At 45.7% G+C, this 16,410-nt stretch overlaps 1 pseudogene; it reads left to right on the top strand.

Annotated features, from left to right (window-relative positions):
* Nucleotides 1-16,410, top strand: part of LOC115155566 (pleckstrin homology domain-containing family M member 3-like) — a 68,673-nt pseudogene that overhangs the window by 6,047 nt on the left and 46,216 nt on the right.

Raw genomic sequence — 16,410 nt, 5'->3', positions numbered from 1 at the left:
TTTCGAGGCTGACGTTTGGCAACTCGAACCTTCAGCTCCCTCCACAGATTTTCTATGGGATTACGGTCTGGAGACTGGCTAGGCCACTCCAGGACCTTAATGTGCTTCTTCTTGAGCCACTCCTTTATTGCCTTGGCCGTGTGTTTTGGGTCATTGTCATGCTGAAATACCCATCCACGACCCATTTTCAATGCCCTGGCTGAGGGAAGGAGGTTCTCACCCAAGATTTGATGGTACATGGCCCCGTCCATCGTCCCTTTGATGCGGTGAAGTTGTCCTGTCCCCTTAGCAGAAAAACACCCCCAAAGCATAATGTTTCCACCTCCATTTTTAACGGTGGGGATGGTGTTCTTGGGGTCATAGGCAGCATTCCTCTTCCTCCAAACACGGCGAGTTGAGTTGATGTCAAAGAGCTCCATTTTGGTCTCATCTGACCACAACACTTTCACCCAGTTGTCCTCTGAATCATTCAGATGTTCATTGGAAAACTTCAGATGGGCATGTATATGTGCTTTCTTGAGCAGGGGGAACTTGCGGGCGCTGCAGGATTTCAGTCCTTCACGGCGTAGTGTGTTACCAATTGTTTTCTTGGTGACTATGGTCCCAGCTGCCTTGAGATCATTGACAAGATCCTCCTGTGTAGTTCTGGGCTGATTCCTCACCGTTCTCATGATCATTGCAACTCCATGAGGTGAGATCTTGCATGGAGCCCTAGGCCGAGGGAGATTGACAGTTCTTTTGTGTTTCTTCCATTTGCGAATAATCGCACCAACTGTTGTCACCTTCTCACCAAGCTGCTTGGCGATGGTCTTGTAGCCCATTCCAGCCTTGTGTAGGTCTACAATCTTGTCTCTGACATCCTTGGAGAGCTCTTTGGTCTTGGCCATGGTGGAGAGTTTGGAATCTGATTGATTGATTGCTTCTGTGGACAGGTGTCTTTTATACAGGTAACAAGCTGAGATTAGGAGCATTCCCTTTAAGAGTGTGCTTCTAATCTCAGCTCGTTACCTGTATAAAAGACACCTGGGAGCCAGAAATCTTTCTGATTGAGAGGGGATCAAATACTTATTTCCCTCATTTAAAATGCAAATCAATTTATGACATTTTTGACATGCGTTTTTCTGGATTCTTTTGTTGTTATTCTGTCTCTCACTGTTCAAATAAACCTACCATTAAAATTATAGACTGATCCTTTCTTTGTCAGTGGGCAAACGTACAAAATCAGCAGGGGATCAAATACTTTTCCCCCTCACTGTAGTTAGCTTGCACTTGCTAGCTAATTTGTCCTATTTAGCTAGCTTGCTGTTGCTAGTTTAATTTGTCTTGGGATATTAACCATAATTTTCCATCCATAACTATAACATTTTCCAACAAGATAAAACTGCCAAAGGGGGAGGTGTTGCAATCTACTGCAGAGATAGCCTGCAGAGTTCTGTCTTACTATCCAGGTCTGTACCCAAAGAATTCGAGCTTCAGAGGGTGCTATAGACCACCCTCTGCCCCCAGCTGTGCTCTGGACACCATATGTGAACTGATTGCCCCACCCCCATCGATCTTCAGAGCTTGTGCTACTAGGTGACCTAAACTGGGGCATGCTTAATTACCACCCCGGCCATCCTACAATCTAAGCTTGATGCCCTCAATCTCACACAAATAATCAATGAACCTACCAGGTACAACCCCAAAGCCGTAAACACGGGCACCTTCATAGATATCATCCTAACAAACTTGCCCTCCAAATACACCTCTGCTGTTTTCAACCAAGATCTCAGCGATCACTGCCTTCATTGTCGGCATCCGTAATGGGTCTGTGGTCAATCGACCACCCCTCATCACTGTCAAACGCTCCCTAAAACACTTCAGCGAGCAGGCCTTTCTAATCGACCTGGCCCGGGTATCCTGGAAGGTTATTGACCTCATCCCATCAGTAGAGGATGCCTGGTTATTCTTCAAAAGTGCCTTCCTCACCATCTTAAATAAGCATGCCCCGTTCAAAAAATGTAGCCCTCACTCCAGACCTGACTGCCCTTGACCAGCACAAAAACATCCTGTGGCGTACTGCATTAGCATCGAATAACCCCCCGCGATATGCAACTTTTCAGGGAAGTTAGGAACCAATATACACAGGCAGTTAGGAAAGCTAAGGCTAGCTTTTTCAAGCCGAAATTTGCATCCTGTAGCACAAACTCAAAAAAGTTCTGGGACACTGTAAAGTCCATGGAGAATAAGAGCACCTCCTCCCAGCTGCCCACGGCACTGAGGCTAGGAAACACTGTCACCACCCATAAGTCCACTATAATTGAGAATTTCAATAAGCATTTTTCTATGGCTGGTCATGCTTTCCACCTGGCTACCCCTACCCTGGTCAACAGCACTGCACCCCCCACAGCAACTCGCCCAAGCCTCCCCCATTTCTCCTTCTCCCAAATCCAGATAGCTGATGTTCTGAAAGATCTGCAAAATCTGGACCCCTACAAATCAGCCAGGCTAGACAATCTGGACCCTCTCTTTCTAAAATTATCTGCCGAAATTGTTGCAACCCCTATTACTAGCATGTTCAACCTCTCTTTCGTATCGTCTGAGATTCCCAAAGATTGGAAATCAGCCGCGGTCGTCCCTCTCTTCAAAGGGGGAGACACTCTAGACCCAAACTGCTACAGACCCATATCTATCCTACCCTGCCTTTCTAAGGACTTCGAAAGCCAAGTTAACAAACAGATTACCGACCATTTCGAATCCTACCATACCTTCTCCGCTATGCAATCTGGTTTCAGAGCTGGTCATGGGTGCACCTCAGCCATGCTCAAGGTCCTAAACGATATCATAACCGCCATCGATAAGAGACAGTACTGTGCAGCCGTATTCATCGTCCTGGCCAAGGCTTTCAACTCTGTCAATCACCATATTCTTATCGGCAGACTCAACAGCCTTGGTTTCTCAAATGATTGCCTCGCCTGGTTCACCAACTATTTCTCTGATAGAGTTCAGTGTGTCAAATCGGAGGGCCTGTTGTCCGGACCTCTGGCAGTCTCTATGGGGTGCCACAGGGTTCAATTCTCGGTCTCACTCTCTTCTCTGTGTACATCAATGATGTCGCTCTTGCTGCTGGTGATTTTCTGATCCACCTCTACGCAGACGACACCATTCTGTATACTTCTGGTCCTGCTTTGGACACTGTGTTATCTAACCTCCAGACGAGCCTCAATGCCATACAACTCTCCTTCCGTGGCCTCCAACTGCTCTTAAATACAAGTACAACTAAATGCATGCTCTTCAACCGATCGCTGCCCGCACCTGCCCGCCCGTCCAGCATCACTACTCTGGACGGTTCTGACTTAGAATAAGTGGACAACTACAAATACCTAGGTGTCTGGTTAGACTGTAAACTCTCCTTCCAGACTCACTTTAAGCATCTCCAATCCAAAATTAAATCTAGAATCGGCTTCCTATTTCGCAACAAAGCATCCTTCACTCATGCTGCCAAACATACCCTCGTAAAACTGACCATTCTACCGATCCTCGACTTCGGCGATGTCATTTACAAAATAGCCTCCAACACTCCACTCAACAAATTGGATGCAGTCTATCACAGTACCATCCGTTTTGTCACCAAAGCCCCATATACTACCCACCACTGCGACCTGTACGCTCTCGTTGGCTGGCCCTCGCTTCATACTCGTCGCCAAACCCACTGGCTCCAGGTCATCTACAAGGCTTTGCTAGGTAAAGCCCCGCCTTATCTCAGCTCACTGGTCACCATAGCAGCACCCACCTGTAGCACACGCTCCATCAGGTATATCTCACTGGTCACCCCCAAAGCCAATTCCTATTTTGGCCGCCTTTTCTTCCAGTTCTCTGCTGCCAGTGACTGGAACAAACTGCAAAAATCACTGAAGCTGGAGACACATATCTCCCTCATTAGCTTTAAGCACCAGCTGTCAGAGCAGCTCACAGATCACTGCATCTGTACATAGCCCATCTGTAAATAGTCCATCCAACTACCTCATCCCCATACTGTGTTAATTTATTTATCTTGCTCCTTTGCACCCCAGTATCTCTACTTGCACATTCATCTTCTGCACATCTACCATTCCAGTGTTTAATTGCTATATTGTAATTACTTCACCACCATGGCCTATTTATTGCCTTACCTCCCTTATCTTACCTCATTTGCACACACTGTATATAGATTTTTTTCTACTGTATTATTGACTGTATGTTTGTTTATTCCATGTGTAACTCTATGTTGTTGTATCTGTCGAACTGCTTTGCTTTATCTTGGCCGGGTCACAGTTGTAAAGAACTTGTTTTCAACTAGCCTACCTGGTTAAATAAAGGTGAAATAAATGTTTTTATAAAAATAAAACGAAGTTGTTATTTTACCTGAGATGCACAAGGTCCTCTACTCCGCCAATTAATCCACACATAAAACGGTCAACCGAATTGTTTCTAGTCATCCTTCCTCCTTCCAGGCTTTTCCATCTTTGAACTTATATGGTAATTGGCATCTAAACTTTCATAGTATTACCATGACGACCGGCAACACAGTTCATCTTTCAATCACCCGCGTGGGTAAAACCAATGAGGAGATGGCACGTGGGTACCTGCTTCTATAAACCAATGAGGAGATGGGGAGGCAGGACTTGCAGCGTGATCTGCGTCAGAAATGGAAAGGACTTATTTTTTAGCCCTTGGCAACGCAGACGCTTGCGAGCAGTGTTTGTGCAATAATTGAATAACAGGGATTTCTACACACTAGGGGTGTAGTCATGGTATTCTTATATATATATATTTTTTTTTCTACTGTATTATTGACTGTATGTTGTTTACTCCATGTGTAACTCTGTGTTGTTGTATGTTGTCGAACTGCTTTGCTTTATCTTGGCCAGGTCGCAATTGTAAATGAGAACTTGTTCTCAACTTGCCTACGTGGTTAAATAAAGGTGAAATAAAAATAAATAAATAAATATATTATGATGACATTGTGTGACGTTTTTGTTCATTTTGGACTTCGATGAGGGTTGTTCGGGCACACAATGTTTTCTAGAGGCAATTTCGGAGCCAATCTCTACTCCCCTTCGTCGGTGATTGGTCAACAGTAGGGATTCTTCCATCGTCTTTTTTTGTCATTCAACGAGGGACGACTCATTTTCATGAACATTTTTCATTGAGAAATACTGTACCAAACATCTTACTTAGATGTAAAATTCCGCGACTAAGATCTCCTCTGCAAAAATGTCTGACTTTTGAGGAAGCTTATACTGGCTACGGCGTCTCAAAATGGACAAACACTACTATTGCTGCTTTTTTTCTCGTTTTTCATGCAAAGGTCTTTTAAGGGAGTATGCGAGCACACTCGTTCGGTTCACCTAGCCGTGTTGGGCTAGCAGCCAGCTGAACTGAAGCATGCTGACGCCTTTAGTGGGATTACATCTCTGGGTGGACTGATATCCTAGTTCTGCATTTTGACAGCAGGGTTGAGGCAATTGGGCCTGAGGCTGTGTGGCGTAACGTTAGCTTGTTTATGTCTCACAGCGTTACCGGAGCATGATGTCACGACACACGGCGGAGGTGTAATTGAACAGAGCCGCACGCATGCACACACACACTGACACACTAATTCTGCTCCAAACTCCCCTGAGCGTGTCGACTGCCGATCGGAGGCTGAATCTCAATTGAGTTTCCACTGCATCTACATATTTATTAGTCCCTAAAGAGAGTTTAGTTTAGCATGCAAGTGTAAAACTCAGTGACACCTTGTCTGTCAATGATTTTGTGCAGTAAGATGGATGGGACACAGCATTCTCCCCAGGATTTATTTTAACAAGGTGGTGCTGCTGAGTACGCTGGTGGGGGGAGTCTCAGAGGGGTGGTGTAACACCTCTAACAGCCTTATATGATAACAAATAAAGAAAAATTCCAAAAATTATTTTGGGAGAACCCTGGGACACACCCCCGCCCTTCTTTACCTCCGTTATTAAAAAAGCAGGAAGGAAAGGGAACTAGGGGGAGAAGGGGACCGTTGTCCATTTAACCAGATTTAGCCATGTTTTTATAAGCGTTTTAAAAATATATTAGGCTAGTTCATCTAGTGAAGCTATTAAGCTATCACTAGGGGACAAGGCACCATTGTAAGTTGAGTATAATATGAAGTGACGGCTCAGACACCAACAACGAGTTCATAAGATGTCCTCTCCTCACCTGCCTCTGGGCCAGACTATTCACATCACGTTAATGTTAAGACCCTGTGACGTTTCAGCGACGCTATCGCATCAGGTGGCCAGGACAGGCCAGGACAGCCAGTTCAATTCAGTGGAGGTGTAGGACATTGTAGGGCTAGACCGCTGCTGGTTGACCAAGCCCAGCAAAGCAGAGCAAAGCGCAGACTGCTAATTGAGTCATGTCCGTGTGCCTTGCTTCCTCTGTAGCGTGAAATGAACAGTGACCTGCTCCGCACCCACATGCTCACGGGAGCCTTTGAAGCCCAGGGGGACAGGCGAGCCCCCTAGCACCCCCCACCGTCGCCTGAGTGGCTCCTGAAAGCCAAAGCACAGCGGTCCGGCCGTCTGGTCGTCTGCCCTGGGCTTTGCTCTTGGCATCTGCTCCTCTCACCCTGACAAACTTAGACAAATTAGCCCACAACCTCAATTGCCATCGGCCTGGATTGATGGCGTTGAAGGGAGGAGGTTGGGTCAGACAGACTGAAGGGGAGTAACAGTGGTTAGTAACAGTAAATGCTGCTACACACTTCATGTAGACAGAGCATCGTATACGATCCCATTCCAAAATTTGAGCCACACAAAAGTACGTAGAACTATGTGTGAAAAACAACTTTCCGTCGCTGCGTTTGTGTGAAGTGTGTAGCGGCCTTAACAGTGAAGCTTAGCACAGGGATGCACTGAAATGAACTGTCTTAATCCCTGCCAATTGGTTATCAGGTATTATCATTGATTGGTCAAGGACTACACACACCTGTTAACCCGGGTGTAACTAGGTTTCTGATAAGGATAAGGACGAACACAAGTATACTTTGCAACCCTCAAGGCCTAGAGTTGTTCCCCTGAGATGATATTCTGGGCCTAGAGTTGTGTTCCCCTCCTCTAAATGATATACATACATACATACATACATACATACATACATACATACATACATACATACATACATACATACATACATACATACATACATACATACATACATACATACATACATACATACAGTACCAGTCAAACGTTTGGACACACCTCATTCCACTTTATTCTACTTTGTAGAATACTAATGAAGACATCAAAACTATGAAATACCACTTATGGAATCATGTATTAACCAAAAAAGTGTTAAACAAATCAATATATTTTATATTTGAGATTCTTCAAACCCTTTGCCTTGATGACATTTTTGGACACTCTTGGCATTCTCTCAACCAGCTTCAACTGGAATGCTTTTCCAACAGTCTTATGTGTTATTTCATAGTTTTGATGTCTTCACTATTATTCTACAATGTAGAAAACAGTAAAAAAAAAAAAGAAATTAGTAGGTACAGTTGAAGTCGGAAGTTTACATACACCTTAGCCAAAAACATTTAAACTCAGTTTTAGTAGAGAGTGATTTTATTTCAGCTTTTATTTCTTTCATCACATTCCCAGTGGGTCAGAAGTTTACATGCACTCAATTAGTATTTGGTAGCATTGCCTTTAAATTGTTTAACTTGGGTCAAACATTTCGGGTAGCCTTCAACAAGCTTCCTACAATAAGTTGGGTGAATTTTGGCCCATTCCTCCTGACAGAGCTGGTGTAACTGAGTCAGGTTTGTAGGGCTCCTTGCTCGCACAGGCTTTTTCAGTTCTGCCAACAAATTGTTAATAGGATTGAGGTCAGGGCTTTGTGATGGCCACTCCAATACCCTGACTTTGTTGGCCTTAAGCCATTTTGCCACAACTTTGGAAGTATGCTTGGGGTTATTGTCCATTTGGAAGACCCATTTGCGACCAAGCTTTAACTTCCTGACTGATGTCTTGAGATGCTGCTTCAATATATCCACATAATTTTCCAGCCTCATGATGCCATCTATTTTGTGAAGTGCACCAGTCCCTCCTGCAGCAAAGCACCCCCACAACATGATGCTGCCACCCCCGTGCTTCATGGTTGGGATGGTGTTCTTCGGCTTGCAAGCCTCCCTCTTTTTACTCTAAATATAACGATGGTCATTATGGCCAAACAGTTCTATTTTTGTTTCATCAGACCCAAGGACATTTCTCCAAAAAGTACGATCTTTGTCTCCATGTGCAGTTGCAAACTGTAGTCTGGCTTTTTTGTGGCGGTTTTGGAGCAGTGGCTTCTTCCTTGCTGAGTGGCCTTTCAGGTTATGTCGATATAGGACTCGTTTTACTGTGGATATAGATACCTTTGTACCTGTTTTCTCCAGCATCTTCACAAGGTCCTTTGCTGTTGTTCTGGAAGTGATTTGCACTTTTCGCAGCAAAGTACGTTCATCTCTAGGAGACAGAACGCGTCTCCTTCCTGAGCGGTTTGGCGTCTGCGTGGTCCCATGGTGTTTATACTTGTGTACTACAGTTTGTACAGATGAATGTGGTACGTTCAGGCGTTTGGAAATTGCTCCCAAGGATGAACCAGACTTGTGGAGGTCTAAAAAACAAATTCTGAGGTCTTGGCTGATTTTCTTCTGATTTTCCCATGATGTCAAGCAGAGGCACTGAGTTTGTAGGTAGGCCTTGAAATACATCCACAGGTACACCTCCAATTGACTCAAATGATGTCAAATAGCCTATCAGAAGCTTCTAAAGCCATGACATCATTTTCTGGAATTTTCCAAGCTGTTTAAAGGCACAGTCAATATAGTGTATGTAAACTTCTGACCCAATGGAATTGTGATTAAGTGAAATAATCTGTCTGGAAACAATTGTTGGAAAAATGACTTGTGTCATGCACAAAGTAGATGTCCTAACCGACTTGCCAAAACTATAGTTTGTTAACAAGAATTTTGTGCAGTGGTTGAAAAACGAGTTTTAATGACTCCGACCTAATTCAACTGTATGTCCAAACTTTTGGCTGGTACTGTATATAAAAGTGCTATCAGATTTGTGGCCCTCAAATGGGTGGAATTGCATAGTAGGCTTATTCATTTTGTGTGAAAAAGCTGGCTGAGCAAGCTGAACCTGAATAGGCTAGACAGTTCCAAGTTTGTCCCTGCTCTTGGTGATGTGTTGCATTTGATTTGTGTTTTTTAATAAGCTGGGAATTCTATGTTTTGAAGATGTGACTTTAATGAGTGGAGAACTAATGTCCTATGTGGTATATTAGCTAAGAGAACACTGTTGAGTGCTGACTGACAAACGGAGGCCAAGGTTATTGATCCAATGAGCAGATAATAAGATGAAATTGCTGCAGAGTGGTAGTAGTGTATGGAGCCATTTGAATGGACTGCCCCCCCCCCCCCGTCAGATAGTCTCTGTTATTTTATCCGCCCTCTGAATCTTTCAGAGGCAGTTGGCTTCTACTTGTAACCTGTTCCAGTAGGCTATATGTTATTAAATATAAGTCAGGCCTAATAAATGTAGTCCTATAGACGATGTGTTTAGTTAGTATATTAAATAGTGTCTTCCGCAGATTATCTTTTTGCTGAATATACTGTGTTTTTTGCAGGCTGTAAGGACAGCAGCAGCAGCAGCAGCAGTGTGGTGAAACAGGGTTCCCTGGAGCATCGTGAGGGTCAGAAGGGTCGTTGGAGCGTCTGTCACGTAGAGCTTACCCCGTGTGAGCTGCGCGTCTACAGCCTGGACAGCAGCGGTAACTGGCAGCTCTGCACTGCCTTCTCCCTGTCCCACTGCCAGGGGGTCACCCAGCCCCAGCCGCCCCAGGACGGGCGAGTCCTCCACGCCCTCTTCTTCAACAGGTAAAGGAAGAAAACCATGATTCTCAACTCTTATCCTCTTGCCAGGTCTCCCTTGTAAAATAAGTCTTCTGACCTCAACAGGACTAAATGTTTATGTCAATCACATAAACATGAAAAAAATGGCCTGCACTCACTTGAAAATAAGTTGTAATTGAAGCTTTGTTGCAATGTTCTTTCTCTCATAGCAACGGGTGGGAGGCGCTAGACTGGAGGAGGCTGATCTGGGCGAGAGTACAGCCCGCCCACAAAAATGCAGAGTCGCTTCCAGCCTTATCCCTGTCGTCATCCGTTACCTCTGGAGGTCTCGACACCAGACCAGATCCCTGTGGTCCTGCTGAGGCTGCCCTGACCCCTGGTTGCTCCCATCTCCTCCCAGCCCGGCACACGGCCCTGCCCCTGTTCATCCAGTGCTGTACAGATGTCCTCAAGGCTGGGCTCCTCCACCAGCTGACTGACCAGAACAACTGGAGGTCCTTCACCTTCGTACTGAATCGCTCCACGCTGCAGGCCTTTCCCACCGAGGGCCGGGGGCCGGTGTCCGAGCCCATCCTCCACTACCCGCTGGCCTCCTGCCTGGCCGTGCAGAGGGACGAGGCCGAGGGGGTGAGCGCTGGCTGCTTCCAAGGCGTCTTCCCCAGCGAGGTGCTCCGTCTGCAGGCTGAGAGCCAACTCAAGGCCCAGGACTGGGCGGAGGCCCTGCGGATGGCCGTGGCGGCCCAGAGGCCCCAGGGTGAGGAGGGACAGGGTTCCGGCCAGGCCCAGCTGGGTGCAGTGTCGACGGGGATTCTGCTGAGGACCAAGCCCTCCAGGGAGAGGAGGCAGAGGGACACCCAGAGGGCCAAGAGACAGTCAGTCACCACCAGCTTCCTCAGTATCCTCACCTGCCTGGCTGTGGAGAAGGGCCTGACCACCCAGAGCTTCCGGTGTGCAGGTAGAGACCTCCACCTCTTACCAACCACACACACACACACAGTGCTAAAGTGACACATTCTTCACTAGAAGAATATCCTGTCATCACACCCCACATACTGGTTCTCCTACATATCTCTGTTTATGGAAAGATCCATGCCAAATGGCTACCCGGACTGTGTGTGTGTGTGTGTGTGTGTGTGTGTGTGTGTTTCCCAACCCCTCTTTTACGCTGCTGTTACTCAATGTTTATCATCTATGCATAGTCACTTTAACTATATCTACATATTAGCCCAACTAACCGGTGCCTGTATAGCCTCTCTACTGTATATAGCCTTGCTACTGTTATAGCCTCTCTGCTGTATAATTGGCTTGCTACTGTTCTAGCCTCTACTGTATGTAGCCTCGCTACTGTATATAGCCTCGCTACTGTATACAGCCTCTCTACTGTATATAGCCTCTCTACTGTATGTAGCATCGCTACTGTATATAGCATCGCTACTGTATATAGCCTTGCTAATGTTATAGCCTCTACTGTATGTAGCCTTGCTACTGTATATAGCCTCTACTGTATGTAGCCTTGCTACTGTATATAGCCTCGCTACTGTATATAGCCTCGCTACTGTATGTAGACTCGCTACTATATGTAGCCTCGCTACTGTTATAGTCTCTCTCTACTGTATATAGCCTCGCTACTGTATATAGCCTTGCTAATGTTATAGCCTCTACTGTATGTAGCCTTGCTACTGTATATAGCCTCTACTGTATGTAGCCTTGCTACTGTATATAGCCTCGCTACTGTATATAGCCTCGCTACTGTATGTAGACTCGCTACTATATGTAGCCTCGCTACTGTTATAGTCTCTCTCTACTGTATATAGCCTCGCTACTGTTATTTTCACTGTCTTTTTACTGTTGTTTTTATATTTTTACTTATCCATTGTTCACCTACTACGTGTTCTTTACTTAAAAATTGCATTGTTGGTTAGGGCCTGTAAGTAAGCATTTCACTGTAAGGTCTACACCTGTTGTATTCAGCGCACGTGACAAATAAACTTTGATTTGATTTTTACAACATAATCCATCAAAACCATGGCTAAATATTGACCCAAGGGGTAACTAATGTCATTAGTCAAATATCTACTGATATACACTATATATACAAACGTTTGTGGACACCCCTTCAAATTAGTGATTTCGGCTACATCCTTTGCGTAAAAGGTGTATAAAATCGAGCACACAGCCATGCAATCTCTATAGACAAACAATGGCAGTAGAATGGCCTTTCTGAAGAGCTCAGTGACTTTCAACGTGGCACTGTCATAGGATTCCTTTCCAACAAGTCAGTTTGTCAAATTTCTGCCCTGCTAGAGCTGTCCAGTCAACTGTAAGTGCTGTTATTGAGAAGTAGAAACGTCTAGGATCAACAATTGCTCAGCTGCAAAGTGGTAGGCCACACAAGGCCATAGAATGGGACCACTGAGTGCTGAAGCACGTAGCACGTAAAAATCATTTGTCCTCGTTTACAACACTCACTACCGAGTTCCAAACTGCCTCTGGAAGCAACGTCAGCACAAGAACTGTTCGTCAGGAGCTTCATGAAATGGGTTTCCATGGCCGAGCAGCCGCACACAAGCCTAAGATCACCATGCGCAATGCCACGCGTCGGGTGGAGCGGTGTAAAGCTCGCCGCCATTTGATTCAGGAGCAGTGGAAACGCATTCTCTGGAGTGATGAATCTCGCTTCACTATCTGGCAGTCTGACAGACAACTCTGGGTTTGGTGGATGCCAGGAGAACGTTACCTGCCCAAATGCATAGTGCCAACTGTAAAGTTCGGTGAAGGAGGAATAATGGTCCGAACCTTGGTTTTTCAAGGTTCGGGCTAGGCCCATTGTAAGATGGCGCCAACCTGCCCCCAACCGATTGTGTTTTTTTTTGTTTTTTTTGCGTTGTTTGTAACTTCAATTTTTTTTACTTATTTTGTACATAATTTTGCTGCTACCATCTCTTATGACCAAAAATAACTTCTGGACATCAGGACTGCGATTACTCACCACGGACTGGCAGAATCCTTTTTTTCCTTTAACGAGTCTGACGAGGCCGACGCGAACGATATACTGCTTTCTCGGGAACAGGCCCAGATTCTCGTGATTTGCGTGAAGAGGAGGCAGAGAAAAAGGGGCCAGAGGGCGGGCTGCCTTCTGAGAATTTGTAGGTGATCGAATAAATCCCCACTTCCTTCTATTCTGCTAGCAAACGTGAAATCTTTTAACAATAAAACAGATGACCTACGCGGAAGATTAAACTACCAACGGGACATTAAAAACTGTAATATCTTATGCTTCACGGAGACGTGGCTGAACGACGACACTATCAACATACAGCTGGCTGATTATACGCTGCACCGGCAGGATCGAATAGCGGCGTCTGGTAAGACAAGGGGCGGCGGACTATGTATTTTTGTAAATAACAGCTGGTGCACGATATCTAAGGAAGTCTCAAGCTATTGCTCGCCTGAGGTAGAGTATCTCATGATAAACTGTAGACCACACTATCTACCTAGTTTTCATCTGTATTTTTCGTAGCTGTTTACATACCACCACAGTCAGAGGCACTAAGACTGCATTGAATGAGCTGTGTTCCGCCATAAGCAAACAAGAAAACGCTCACCCAGAGGCGGCGCTCCTAGTAGCCGGGAACTTTAATGCAGGGAAACTTAAATCCGTTTTACCAAATTTCTATCAGCAAGTTAATTGTGCAACAAGAGGAGAAAAAAAAACTCTGAACCACCTTTACTCCACACACAGAGATGCATACAAAGCTGTCCCTAACCCTCCATTTGGCAAATCTGACTATAATTCTATCCTCCTGATTCCTGCTGACAAGCAAAAATGAAGCAGGAAGCACCAGTAACTAGATCAATAAAAAAATGGTCAGATGAAGCCGATGCTAAGCTACAGGACTGTTTTGCTAGCACAGACTGGAATATGTTCTGGGATTCCTCCGATGGCATTGAGGAGTACACCACATCAGTCATTGGCTTCATAAATAAGTGCATGGATGACGTCGTCCCCACAGTGACCGTACATACATACCCCAACCAAAAGCCATGGATTACAGGCAACACTGAGCTAAAGGCTCGACCTGCCACTTTCAAGGAGCGGGACTATAACCTGGAAGCTTATACGAAATCCCGCTATGCCCTCCGACGAACCATCGAACAGGCAAAGCTTCAATACAGGACTAAGATCGAATCTTACTTCACCGGCTCTAACGCTCATCTGATGTGGCAGGGCTAGCAAACCATTACAGACTACAAAGGGAAGCACAGCTGAGAGCTGCCCAGTGACACGAGCCTACCAGACGAACTTAACTACTTCTATGCTCGCTTCGAGGCAAATATCACTGAAACATGCATGAGACCACCAGCTGTTCTGGAAGACTGTGTGATCACGCTCTCCGCATCCAATGTGAGTAAGACCTTTTAAACAAGTCAACATTCACAAGGCGGGAGGGCCAGACTGATTACCAGGACGTGTACTGTGAGCATGCACTAACCAACTGGCAAGTGTCTCCACTGATGTTTTCAACCTCTCCCAGTCTGTAATACCAACTTGTTTTAAGCAGACCACCATAATGCCTGTGCCCAAGACCACTAAGGTAACCTGCCTAAACGACTACCGACCCGTAGCACTCACGCCTGTAGCCATGAAGTGCTTCAAAAGGCTGGTCATGGCTCACATCAACACCATTATCCCAGAAACCCTAGACCCACTCCAATTTGCATACCGCCCCAACAGATCCACAGATGATGCAATCTCCATTGCACTCTACACTGCCCTTTCCCACCTGGACAAAAGGAACACCTATGTGAGAATGCTATTCATTGACTACAGCTCAGCGTTCAACACCATAGTGCCCTCAAAGCTCATCAATAAGCTAAGGACCCTAGGACTAAACACCACCTTCTGCAACTGAATCCAGGACTTCCTGATGGGCAGCCCCCAGGTGGTAAGGGTAGGTAACAACACATCCACCACGCTGATCCTCAACACTGGGGCCCCTCCTGTACTCTCTCTTCACTCATGACTGCATGACTCCAACACCATCATTAAGTTTGCCGATGAAACAACAGTGGTAGACCTGATCACCGACAACGACGAGACAGCCTATAGGGAGGAGGTCAGAGACCTGGGCATGTGGTGTCAGGACAACAACCTCTCCCTCAACGTGATCAAGACAAAAGAGATTGTGGACTACAGGAAAAAGAGGACCGAGCACGCCCCCATTCTCATCGACAGGGCTGCAGTGGAGCAGGTTGAGAGCTTCAAGTTCCTTGGTGTCCACATCTCCAACAAACTAAAATGGTCCAAACACACCAAGACAGTTGTGAAGAGAGCACGACAAAACCTATTCCCCCTCAGGAGACTGAAAAGATTTGGCATGGGTCCTCAGATCTTCAAAAGGTTCTACAGCTGCACCAATCATCCCCAGCTAACAATTGGCTCATTCATCCCCCCTCCTCTCCCCTGTAACTATTCCCCAGGTTGTTGCTGTAAATGAGAATGTGTTCTCCATCAACTTACCTGGTAAAATAAGGGTTAAATAAAATAAATAAACGCTACAGCATTCTAGACGATTCTGTGCTTCCAACTTTTTGGCAACAGTTTGTGGAAGGCCTTTTTCTGTTTCAGCATGACAATGCCCTGTGCACCAAGTGAAGGTCCATACAGAAATGGTTTGTGGAGATTGTTGTAGAAGAACTTTACTGGCCTGCACAAAGCCCTGACCTCAACCCCATCGAACACCTTTGGGATGAATTGGAACGCCGACTACAAGCCAGGCCTAATCGCCCAACATCAGAGCCCGAACTCACTAACGCTCCTGTGGCTGAATGGAAGCAAGTCCCTGCAGCAATGTTCCAACATCTAGTGGAAAGCCTTCCCAGAAGAGTGGAGGCTGTTATAGCAGCAAAGGGGGGGGTCCCACTATTAATGCCCATGAATGAGATGTTTGATGAGCAGGTGTCCACATACTTATGTTCACTACCGAAAAGTTAATAGTGATCTGAAAACATGTCCTGAGGTTTGTATGTGTTTTTCTTCATTTATTTAACCTTTATTTAACTAGGCAAGTCAGTGATGAACAAATTCTTATTTACAATGAAGGCCGAACCTGGACGACGCTGGGCCAAATGTGCGCCGCCCTATGTTACTCCCAATCACGGCCGCTTGTGATACAGCCTGGAATCAAACCAGGGTCTGTAGTGATCCCTCTAGCACTGAGATGCAGTGCCTTAGAACGCTGTACTGTGTTCAGTAGGCGTTCTTGTCATCTCTGTGTATAATTCAGTGGAGGTTAGGAGGTCAGCTGGCTACGGACTGTCAGATGGTGCAATGCAGGTCTTGTGTCTCTCAGTCCAATGTAAGTAGAACACACAAACAGCGATAAGCATAGGCCCTGTTGAAGAAGTCCAGTGTGACATTAGCCAATGGGGGCATAATATCCTAAACCCTATCAGAAGGACTCGTCCCTTATCCTCCTTGTCAACCTTGACCTTTGTGACCTCTTAACCCCTTTGAG

This window comes from Salmo trutta, chromosome 20 (assembly GCF_901001165.1).
Source record: "Salmo trutta chromosome 20, fSalTru1.1, whole genome shotgun sequence".
In the NCBI taxonomy this organism is placed as follows: Eukaryota; Metazoa; Chordata; class Actinopteri; order Salmoniformes; family Salmonidae; genus Salmo; species Salmo trutta.
Note: the sequence above shows the minus strand (reverse complement) of the source record. Positions and strands in the feature narration are given on the sequence as shown.